We start from the raw sequence: 10000 nt of genomic DNA on the forward strand, positions 1-10000 counted from the left end.
ATTATTCCTATGGAAAATAAACTTCCCAAAAATATTTTGATGAAGATTGAATGCTCACATAGTAGTGTTTATATTACAGTATACTGAATCGAAATCAATGTAAGAAATTCAGTTAAGGTAGCTGTAAATCAACTAAATTCATCACTAGAGGTGCTTGATAAAAAAAAAAATCCAAAGAAAGAGTTAGAGAGAGAGAGAGAGAGAGAGAGAGAGAGAGAGAGAGAGAGAGAGAGAGAGAGAGAGAGAGAGAGAGAGGAGAGAGAGAGAGAGAGAGAGAGAGAGAGAGAGAAAGAGAGAGAGAGAGAGAGAGAGAGAGAGAGAAAAGGGGGGAGGGAGAAAGAGAGAGAAAGAGAAAGAAAGAAAGAGAAAGAAAGAGGGAGAGAGAAGGGGGGAGGGAGAAAGTGAGAGAAAGAAAGAAAGAAAAAGAGGAAGAGAGAAAGAGAGAGAGAGAGAGAGAGAGAGAGAGAGAGAGAGAGAGAGAGAGAGAGAAGAGAGAGAGAGAGAGAGAGAGAGAGAGAGAGAGGAGCGGGGAGGGAGAAAGAGAGAGAAAGAGAAAAAAAAGAGAAAGAGGAAGAGAGAGAGAGAGAGAGAGAGAGAGAGAGAGAGAGAGAGAGAGAGAGAGAGAGAGAGAGAGAGAGAGAGAGAGAGAGAGAGAGAGAGAGAGAGAGGAAAATTTCTTCATGGTAAAACGCATGGACAAGGATGAGGGGACAGGGGGGGGGGGGTAGGGGGTGGAGCTATAGTCTTTTGCAACTATCTCATTATCATCCGACGCAAATGAACGGAGATAAGACACGTCACACAGGATCTGTTGCAGAGGCAGCTTCCAAATATCAGAAAAAGTTCAATTTCCTGCGTGTATGAACTAACACCATTCCACGCCGAGAGGACTGACAATATCTCGTAGTGTTCATTTCGAGTTCAGAATTCTGGAATCGATGGCTCGTTCAATTTTTTTTTCCGTTTTGGACAGATAAGATTTTTTCTCTTTTTCGATTTGAACAGATTTTTTTCCGTTTTGAACAAACGCCATTTTTCTTTGTTTTCGCTTTTAATAGACAAGTTTTCTTTTCTTCCGTTTTAAAGAGACACGATTTTTCTCCTTTTCTATTTGAACAAACACCATTTTTCTTTTTCTTTTTTCGCTTTTAACAGACATTTTTTTTTTTTTTTTTTTTGAAAAGACACGATTTCCCTTTTCTTCTTCTCTTTTGCATTGAACAGACTCGACCATCTTTTTTTCTTTGAACAGGTACGAGTTTCATTTTATTTTTATTTTTCCTTTTCTTTGAACGGACACAATTTCTCTTTCTTCCGTCTGAGCGGAATTCCGGAATCGATTGTTCGCTCGTGAAATCGGGAATAAACAAACAAACAAATAAATCAATAGATGTATAAATAAGCAAGCACCAACAAAGAGTCACGCATGAGGATAATTAACTTCGCTAATTAGGGCACCGCGCCCCTCGATCACACGAACGATGATTTTATGCGCCGGGAAAGGACGGGAAGATTGAACGGCGCTTGAACGGAGACGAGTCGACGCCGAACCGGGCTGAACGTTCATATTTTTTTTTTATTTTTTCTCCGTTTGAAATAGGTAGCATCCTATTTTTTTTTTTTACTTTTTGTATTTTTTGGGACAGACGCTTCTTCTACTCCCCCCCCCCCATCCACGTCTTGAAGAAACATTTTTTTTCTTTCTTTTGTTTTCAATTTTTTTACGTTTTGAATAGACGCGAATTTTCCTTTTTTCGCTTTGAAAAGACGATACTCCTTTTTTTTTTTGTTTGTTTGTTTGCTTTTCGCGTAGAAAATATATCTATCAGCGATTGAACGGAGACGAGTGGACACTGACCCGCTCTGAACGTTCATTTTTTCCCCGTTTGAAATAGGTAGCATTCATTTTCTTTTTTCTTTTTTCAATTCGTTTTGAAAAGACACTTCGTCATCCATTCTCCCCCAAATACATTTTTTTCTTTTCTTTTCTTTCTTCCGTTTTGAATAGACAAAATTTTCCTTTTTTCGCTTTTAACAGACACGATTTTCCTTTATGTCCCGTTCTGAACAAACGATTTTACTTTTTTCAGGTTTGAATAAACAGTTTTCTTTTTTTTTTTTTTTTTGAATAAATACGATTTTCCTTTTTCTTAGGTTTGTACAAACACGATTTTCCTTTTTTCCCATTTTCAACAAACACGATTTTCATATTTTGCCCGTTTTGAACAAACACGTTTTTCATTTTTTCAGCTTTGAACAAACACGATTTTACCTTTTTCCCCGTTTTGAACAAACACGATCCCCCCCCCCTAACCCCTACCCCACCCTTTTTCAACAAACAAACCTTTCATTTTTCCCCCTTTTGAAAAGACACAATTTTCTTTTTTTTCCCGTTTTCAGCAATCAAACCTCTAATTTGTTTTCAGTTTTGAACAGAATTTTCCTTTTTCCTTTTTTAAACAAACATGATTTTTTCCCCTTTCTGAACAAACACAATTTTCTTTTTTCCCGTTTTCATCAATCAAACTTTTTATTCGTTTCCCCTTTTGAACAAAATTTTCCTTTTTCCTTTTTTAAACAAACACGATTTTCCCCCCTTTTTGAACAGACCCGAATACCCCCGTTGTCTCGCGAGCTTCGCCAATCGCCCCGAACGCAGGAAAACCCCCGAGGGAAAGAAATCCTTTTAAATCTCTTCTTCTTCTTCTTCTTTTGCTTCGAATTTCCAAAGAGAGGATGGAGAGAAAATTGAAGGTAAGAGGTTGGACCCAGACGCTAATAGGACACGAGGAGGAGCCCTGTGCGGAGGATTCGCCAGCTGACCCGTACTCTTTCTGCGGTCAGAACATTTCTTTCTTTTTTTGAACTCTTGTTGTTGTTCGTTATTATATTCTTCTATTTCTATTTCTTTTTTTGAACTCTTGTTCTTGTTCGTTATTATATTCGTCTCTTTTTTTTATTTTTTCTATTTCTTTTTTTGACTTTTGTTCTTGTTCGTTATTATATTCTTCTATTTTTATTTCTTTCTATATTTTTTTAACTCTCTTTCTTGTTCTTCATTATATTTTTCTCTTTCTGTTTCTTTCTTCTTTTTTTTACTCTAGTTCTTGTTCGTCATTATATTCTTCTCTTTTTTATTATTTTTCTATTTCTTTTTCTTTTCTAAACTCTTGTTCTTGTTCTTCATTATATTCTTCTATTTCTATTTCTTTCTTCATTTTTCTAAAGTCTTGTTCTTGTTCGAAATTATATTTTCTTTTTTATTTTCTTTTTTTTTTCTAAAGTCTTGTTCTTCATTTTATTCACCTTTTTTATTTCTATTTCTTCTCTTTTTCTAAACTCTTGTTCTTGTTCATCATTATATTCTTCTTTTTCTATTTATTTCTTTTTTTTCTTAATATTTTTCGGCTTTTTTTCTTCTTTTCCTTCTCCTTTTTCTTCATTTCATTTTTCTTGATCTCCTTCACCTTAGCCTCCGTCTTGTTACTTTTCTCCTCCTCTTTTTCCTTATCCTTCTTCTCCTCCTCCTCTTTTTCTTCTACTCATTCACCTCCCCCTTCTTCTCCCTCTTCTTCTGTTTCTTTTTCTTCTTTTTCTTCTCCTCCTCCTCCTCCTGCTCCTCCTCCTTCTTCTTCCTTCTCCCCCTTCTTCTTCCTCCTCCTCCCTTCTTCTTCCTCCTCCTCCTCCTTCTTCCTACTCCTCCCTTCTTCCTCCTCCTCCTTCTTCCTCCTCCTCCTCCTTCTTCTCTTCCTCCCTTCTTCTCCACCTCCTCCCTTCTCCTTCTTCTTCGTAATCTCTTTGGTCCAAAACTCACTCGACCTTTTAAAACGAATCAAGGGCGTATGGGACGGCTTCGATTTTTTGAATACGTTCGAGTCAATTCTTTCGCTTTTCGCAATAAAAAGGGCAGGTGTTGGATAGCAATTTTTCGGTGACCTTTTCCATGATTATTGTTGATTAATCAATGTCTTGATTAATGGCACTGGAAAGTCTGCGCTAGATTTTGACATTAATTCCAGTGCCTTTGTTCAATCTGACACTAATAACAACCAACTTCTTCATCTGTCATTTACAACCATGCAGCAAGTCCCGTAGAAGTAATTAAGAACTTCTGCAATACCTTTTAGTTGTCGTATAGCAACTTGCAACTTTGCAAGCGTTTCGGCATCAAGAGACGAGATGAAATGCTGGACTTCTCATGTAGTGTCAGGGCCTCGGCATATTTTTTTTTTGTCTTTTTGTCCATTGTGTTATCATTATTGTTTTCATGCATACGGCATTGTTTTTGTTTTCTGGGAAATGATCACACGCACGCACGCACGCACGCACGCACGCGCGCACACGCACACGCACACACACAGACACACACACACACACACACACACACACACACACACAAAGACAGAGAGAGAGAGAGAGAGAGAGAGAGAGAGAGAGAGAGATAGAGAGAGAGAGAGAGAGAGAGAGAGAGAGAGAGAGAGAGAGAGAGGGGGGGGGGATAGAAGAAGAAGAAGAAGAGAGAGAGAGAGGGGGGGGGAGACAGAAGAAGAAGAAGAAGAAGAAGAAGAAGAGAGAGAGAGAGAGAGAGAGAGAGAGAGAGAGAGAGAGAGAGAGAGAGAGAGAGAGAGAGAGAGAGAGAGAGAGAGAGAGAGAGAATGAGAGAGAGAGGAGGAAAGAGGAGACAGAGAGAGAGAGAGAGAGGGAAAAAGGGAGGGAGAGAGAGAGAGAGAGAGAGAGAGAGAGAGAGAGAGAGAGAGAGAGAGAGAGAGAGAGAGAGAGAGAGAGAGACAGACAGACAGAGAGAGAGAGAGAGAAAGGGAAAGAGACAGTCTTCGTCACAATATAAATATCGGTTTCCTTCCCCCCTATTTTCCTCTTAGGCTAATCTGCCTGGCACAATTTAGGATTTCCCAAACCTATATTTTGCCTTTCCTTGCCTTCATGTTTCTCTATTTCCCACGAATCCTGCGTTAATCTTCGTGAGACTAAAGGATGTATGGTGGCTGGGAGTTTTATAGCCGAGCGCGATTGGGCGAAACACAACTTGCTGTGTTGTTTCCCTTCTGTTGTATGTGGGTGGACTTGTGTACACCTTGGTCTGTGTACTATGCCTTATGGACTACGATAGGTCTTAAGTTGAAGAAATGTAGGTCTGTAATTATGAGGAATATTGGAATTTTGATGGTAGATTCCTTGTCAGAGTACAGAATGTCGCTATTCCTTTCCTTTATCAGATTTTGTGTGTTTTTTTTTGTAGACTGAGATTCAGGTTGGACTATCTACGAAAATGTATATTAAAAGAAATATAGATTACATTACTTTTTTCATTGTCTTTTGTCTGAAGCATTTTTTTTATATAGGTTTTGAACATGAGAAATTGACTACATTTCAAATACTTTGATGAAAGTGTTTTTGCACGGATATAAAATTCATTTCATTTCGTGTATAATTTATATTCGGGAACATTATCGTAGAAAACATGTTATAAGCGCCGAACGAGTAATTAATTCACGGAAAAATGGAAATATTGGTATGCTACAGTCATGCTTTAAATAACCACAAATAACAATGAATGATAACGTTTTACATAGCGTTAGTATTCGCTGCTAGGGATGGTGGGGGTCTAATATTACTAAAGATTACCAGTCAGACACAGCACACGTAAGCAGGCAACATTAAATGCGCCACCGAGCATTAAATCGTATCCTGGGAGCACAGTGACAATACGGGGGTAATATCACATAATGTTAGTACTCGCATTTACGTGGCAATAGGTCACAAAATAGATGCATATACTGGTGGGTACACGCACGGACATCTAGTTTGATGTGATGATGGTCGGTTATGGTGATGATGATGATGGGTATGACAGTTGTAATAGGTTATGTGTTGCAAGGCTGATCTCCCTGTGTAAGTGATACTGCAGGGTTGGGACTGCACTCACGATACACAGCCAGCGGCTTGTAAACTCCCTCATATGTATGTATATATATGTATTTCGTGGCTCTATAGTAGAGGCCAGAAACCAGATACCGTTGCTTAACTGCTCCACATAGTTCTTGGATGGGAGTACGCCATTGTGTTTATACATGTACTAACTTCTCTAACATATACACCATAGTAAACCATAGTAAACTTTCATATCATAAAGGCACACATAGAACCTACTATGGTACAGGGTATCTGTATATATGGAAAATGCCAGCGGAGAGGGACCCGCCACCGCAAATTTATGTTGTTATACTTGTTTCTAGTTTTTGGATATTGGTTGTTTGTATTTTAAAGTAATTGGCTTGTTAAACATTGGATTGACATAATAAAAAGTGGAATAATAGTAGTAAATGCAGTCAAAAACAATGTTCTTAATTCGGTATTGCAGTAATAGATCAAATGACGAAATTCATTACATAAAACGTGCCATGGAAATTGAATAATCCTATCATTCTTTATGGTTTGTAAACTCTACATCTCTACCCCAGAGGTTTTGCATAATTTCGCCCTGTCGCCCCATTACTTTTTTTTTCTCTGAAAAAAATCTGAGAAGCAACAAATGAAATTGGTGTGGGTCATGCATTTATGAAACACACACACACACACACACACACACACACACACACACACATATATATATATATATATATATATATATATATATATATATATATATGTATGTATATATACATATATATATGTGTGTGTGTGTGTGTGCGTGCGTGCGCACGTGCCAATGTGTGTGTCTATATATCTATCGCCATCCATCTATCTATCTACCTATATGTCTTACACACACACATTTGTTCCTGCGTCTCTCATGCCTTCATCTACTTGATCACTGAATTCAGCTTCCCCGCCAGAAACCTTCCTACAATCACTCCTTTATCACAAAATTAAATTCTCTCGTGACGAAATTTCCTTAGATTTTCTCCCCTTTCTCCTCGGCAGCCGGTGCGCTTGTCGACCGGCATTTGTCTCCGGCTGAGGTTTCAAAACAAGCACTCGAGCACGGTTAAAGATCAGCCAGGCCTTGACCGCACGACCTCGGTGTGTGTCATGGGATGGGGTCTTATGTGGGTTACGTGGCAGAAATACTGACTGGTGGGTTTTATCGTGTTTTTTTATTTATTTATTTATTAACGTTGTATTAAGACTGGTGGGTTTTATCGTGATTTTTTATTTATTTATTAACGTTATATTAAGGTATCTATAATTTTCTTATTAGTACTGAGATCGTATCGGATTCGGAGAGGCTAGATGGGGTTCGGAAGGCTTGGGTTGGGGTGTTTTCCTTGGCCGTTTTTCATTTTTGTTAGATTTTTAGAGTCAATCCTCAAGATTAGTGATTTCTACTCGCGTGAGGGTTTTGCCGTATAAAGTTCCAAGTATCACACACACACACACACACACACACACACACACACACACACACACACACACACACACACACACACACACACACACACACACTCCCTCCTAAAGCATAATTCTCACCGAAAAAAAATCCAACTATATTGAGCTTAACATAAACTATAAATTCTTTGGCCAATACATCTTTCATATACACAACGAATACATATATTACTTTTCTCCAATATCTCTCTCGTCCAAGAAACTCCTTTGTTTTTCATTCTTTGAGTGCCCGAGTTTCTTTAGGAGCCAATAAGGACGAGTACCTTCCTCAGGCAGCATTCTTCCCGAAGTTCCTCAACTTACATCTACTCAAAGTTGGGGTCGTTCGAGCCTTTCTCTTAAATCAGTTTTGTATCTGTTTTATTATGTTTTTTTTTTTCATTCTATATTCATGTTTTTTTCATTTCCATTGTTCATTCATATCATTGTTTATTCGTTTCACTATTAATAATTTACTTTTTTCTCAACTTTCAATTCCTCACTTATTTTATTTTAGTTATATATATATGTTTTCTTTTTATATTATCTCAAAGGAACTTTCTTTTAAAGACCTTACAGACATCCGTTATCTGAGCTGTGTTCGATTAGAATTTTATTATTCACGTTTCTCCAAACTGGGAGATGAAATCAGATCTCCTGCAGATTGTACATGTATATTCTACGTCACTTTTTTCTCTCTTTCTCGCACAGTCAAACTTCTGACCTTTTGGATTTTTCTTGGACTTACGGGCGGATTCACCTCGAGATATTTGACACACAAACCAAGGAATCCCGGGATCTGAACAAACTCTGGAGGCACACAAAGATAAGTGCAATATATACACAAGGAGAGGTACACACAAGGCAAGGAGAAAAAGTAGGTCACGCAGGGTATTGTTGCAGCACTATTCCGATCTCTAAAATTGCAACAATTATTTTTCTCCCTTGGTTTAATTTCTTGAAATACGTATTGTTCAATGTAGATGAATCAATTTCACTGCAGAATAAGTGAGATATCAATTCGGAATGTCTGAATTACTCATGATATAATTCATAAACACATCCATTCTTTTCAAACTATCGCCAGGAGCTATGAAAGAAATACAATGCCGTATTGTTAATCTAATTACTCCGTCATTCATAAGCTGCTGAAATTGCTTTCTCGTGAAGTTCAAATATTAACAAACTTTGGAAACAAATACTGCCTCTGCATCGATTCAAGACTGATTGAATAATCAAATTCCGCTGACAATATTTATTTGAAACGGTTCTTCATTAATGATTACTTATTAATAATTGTAATTTAGTCATGGCTTCCCTATCAAATACATGATGAAAATAAGGATATAGAAATAATTGCCATAATTATGATAATTGATATTATTATGAAAATCAAAAGATATGGCAGTGGTGCTGAATTCAGTGTTAGTAATAATGGTTTGGTGTTTCTATTGATTTTGGTGTTGAGGGTTGTGCTGGTGGGGTTAATGGTGGTGGTGTTGACGTTAATGTTGGTGTTGATGTCAATTGATGCTGATGTAGATGTAGATATAGAATTTGATTTAGTTGTAGATGATGATGTGACGATAATTTTATTAGTGATGATGATAATAACCACAGCTAAACAACAAGCAATAATAATTACAATTAAAGTAAAATAATATTGATGATAATAGTAATAATACTGATATTGATAACATTATTAATAACAAAAACAATAATAATAACAATAACAATGATGATGATGATGAGAATGATGATGATATTGATGATGATGATGATAATGATAATGATGATGATGACGATGATGATGATGGTGAAGATGATGATAACAACAATAATGACAATAATGATAGCAAAAAACAACAACAATGATAACAATGACAATAATAAGTACGAGGATAACTACAAAAAAATAAATTCTAGATTCATTTACCGAACACATAAAAAATTCCCAAAACACAATACAAACTACCTTTTATCAAACATTCTAAAATCACATGCAAATAACCCCACGATCCTTCTGAAACTAAAAAAAAAAAAAACTTAAAAAAAAATAAAATAAAAAAAGAGCAATATATTTACGACAGTGGCAAACGTTAAACAAACGCAATAAACGTTCCCATTCGTTAGGCTCTGAGGACAAGCCTAAGGCACAAATTTCCTAAACGTTCTTCTTTGACTTGTGCTTGCGAATCCTACAAGAAAAAGCTAACGTGGGAAGGACAATATATACCTTCTTTCTTCACATTTTTCTGGTATATTTAAGCAGTGTGAATCATTGGATGCAGGGAAGTACAATATATATATATATATATATATATATATATATATATATATATATATATATATATATATATATATATGTGTGTGTGTGTGTGTGTGTGTGTGTGTGTGTGTGTGTGTGTGTGTGTGTGTGTGTGTATGATGTGAGCCATTGGATGCAAAGGAAGGTTATACGTAGAAAAAATTACGATGAAGTAAGTACATCTCTTTATCTTTAAGTTTGCGCAGAAACACGATAAACAGGTAATGAATACATATCACAAATACCCGAATAACGAACTGAAAACCCAAGTTGTTTAGGAAATGTACCAAGAAGAGAGTGATTAAT

Source organism: Penaeus vannamei, chromosome 8, assembly GCF_042767895.1.
Source record: "Penaeus vannamei isolate JL-2024 chromosome 8, ASM4276789v1, whole genome shotgun sequence".
Taxonomy (NCBI): Eukaryota; Metazoa; Arthropoda; class Malacostraca; order Decapoda; family Penaeidae; genus Penaeus; species Penaeus vannamei.